The sequence below is a fragment of the Notothenia coriiceps genome, unplaced genomic scaffold, assembly GCF_000735185.1.
Source record: "Notothenia coriiceps isolate Sejong01 unplaced genomic scaffold, NC01 NC01_scaffold00021182, whole genome shotgun sequence".
NCBI classification, from domain to species: domain Eukaryota; kingdom Metazoa; phylum Chordata; class Actinopteri; order Perciformes; family Nototheniidae; genus Notothenia; species Notothenia coriiceps.
This window is the reverse complement of record NW_011353883.1, coordinates 1119-3605: the sequence shown is the minus strand read 5'-3', so window position 1 is coordinate 3605 and position 2487 is coordinate 1119. Positions and strand designations below refer to the sequence as shown.

At 42.1% G+C, this 2487-nt stretch overlaps 1 long non-coding RNA gene across 1 annotated transcript; it reads left to right on the top strand.

The window, feature by feature from the left end:
• Positions 1-767: 767 nt before the first annotated feature.
• Positions 768-2262, top strand: LOC104953145 (uncharacterized). Its single transcript, XR_799180.1, has 3 exons — positions 768-902; positions 1853-1938; positions 2168-2262. It is a non-coding gene; the product is annotated as an uncharacterized lncRNA (long non-coding RNA).
• The last annotated feature ends 225 nt before the right edge of the window (positions 2263-2487 follow it).

The following is a 2487-nucleotide window of genomic DNA, read 5'->3' as shown; positions in this document are numbered from 1 at the left end:
CAGCAAAGCAGCCCCAAACCATGATGCTCCCTCCACCATACTTCACAGTTGGGATGAGGTTTTGATGTTGGTGTGCTGTGCCTTTTTTTCTCCACACATAGCGTTGTGTGTTCCTTCCAAACAACTCAACTTTGGTTTCATCTGTCCACAGAATATTTTGCCAGTAGTGCTGTGGAACATCCAGGTGCTCTTTTGCAAACTTAAAACGTGCAGATCAGAACACATTTTATGACCAACTTATGCAGAAATCCAGGTAATTCCAAAGGGTTCACATACTTTTTCTTGCAACTGTATATGGAGAATAAAAGTGGACCTAAAACAGAACCTTGAGGAACACCATTAGCAATGTTCAACCACTCAGAAGACAGCCCATCAAAGTGAACACATTTGGACCTTTCAGAGAGGTAGTTCACAAACCACCCTACTGCATGGCTGGATATGCCAATACTGAGCAGCCTCTGCTTCAAAATGCGATGATCAACGGTGTCAAACGCTTTGGAAAGGTCAATAAATAGAGCTGCACAACTCTGCTTATTATCTAAGATACTCGTAATGTCATTCACCACTTTCATTGTCGCAGTGATGGTGCTGTGATGAAAACTTCATGTTATTTATGTCACTTCAATTGATTTGTTCTGTTAAAAAAAATATATAACTATATCCACTGACATTTGAATAACAAGTACGTAATAGCTTTGTTCATTTTTAAAGTTCAGAGCACTATGCATGCAAGCTTATGAAAAAACCCTCTGTCTCTTTTTCTCTCAGGTCAGACAACTTGGTTCGGCTATGAGAGTCCTCGCAGTTTCTGGGATTACATCAAATCCGCCTGCAGCAAAGTCCCTCATAATTGCATCCGAAGCATCGAGAGTATGGAGAATGTGCGATCATCGAGAGCTAAAGTGAGTATAAGAAAAATCTTGACATCAGATTTAATTACCCAGGGCAGCAGGAAAGAAAATAACTTGAATCTTCACAACATCAGAAAGTTGAATTCAAACAAAGCGTTAGGTTAGATGTATATAATGTGTATACAAGCATTATCAGTTTTATATAAGCAGCACTGCATCTTCTACAGTATCCTGAGATACAGCCATACTTGCCAACCTTGAGACCTCAGAAATCGGGAGCATTTCAAAACCGCCGCGGGGGGTGGGGTGGGGGGGGTGCTAGTGGATCGCCGGAGCTGTATTAGATTAACATTAACATGCTTATTGTAGTTGTATGTGCACTGCCTTGCGGCCTGTAGCACCATCCTTGATGGAGCATATGTGTGGGCTGGACCTGTATTTTAAAGGAAAGGAGTGAGCAGAGTTGTCGATTCTTGTTCTGTTTTCTGTGACTATCTTCCTCACCCTCTCAGACTTTCAGTTGCGCGTGCTGCTAAAGAGACGCGCTACCATGGAAACCAAACAATGGTGTAGCTGTATTAAAGTCTGAGTGGAAACAGTCCTGAGTAAATCTGATTTTGTCAGAAATTGGGAGAAATGCGGGAGAAATATGACCCCGGGAGGAAACCGGGAGAGGGCAATGAAATCGGGAGTCTCCCGCGAAAATCGGGAGGGTTGGCAAGTATGGATACAGCACACGCATACTGCACAAGCAGGAGCTGTTATTTTTGCTTTCTTTTGATTTATCCACTCAGAAAAGCTAAAAAGGAAAGGCAAATAAATGTTAAGAACACCAATGCACATAAAACATGACTCAGTCTAACCCTGGGGGAAAGGGAACAAACAACTGGAGCTAATATTGTTCTACAATGGGGCTGTAGGTGAGAACAAGACACACAAACACTCGCTCAGGTCATGAACTGTTTGAGCGTCCACTAACAGCTCAATGTCTCTCTCTGCAGGGCAGGGCGTGGATCAGAGTGGTCCTGATGGAGAAAAGATTATCAGAATACATCTCATCTGCACTGAGGGACCTCAAAATCACCAGGTCTTAATGTTCACACACTGTCCAACCTGTTTGTTTCCCCTTCAACCATATAATGTTGACATACTATTAAATCAAGTTTATTTAGGAAGTTAATCTACAATATTACCATGCTGCCGGATCATTTAGATCTTCTTACACTTGAACTCCAGATGTCTAGTATCACACATCAGTTGTTGAGATCTGGAGGAGTTGAATCAATGTCAATAATGTACGCACGTGTGTTGACTAGGAGGTTTTACGAAGACGGAGCGATCATGCTGGGAGAGGAGGCAGGGCTGCTGGCAGACACACTCATCGGACTCAACACCATTGACTTGAGGTACTCATTACATTTGGCTATTTCTCACTGTAACTCTTCAGTCCTGCTTTTGTTCTTTTTTGCTTCTTTGGCAAAGTGTCATAGGAAATAGTCTAATTGCCAGCTTAGGGAACCCGGAAATGTTAAGTACACCAAAGTTTTATAATTTATTTAAATCTAGGGTTAAGATCCCCTGCACTTGAGAAACTGCCAGATGCTAACTTGCATATTTTGGGTAGTTTGCACAATTA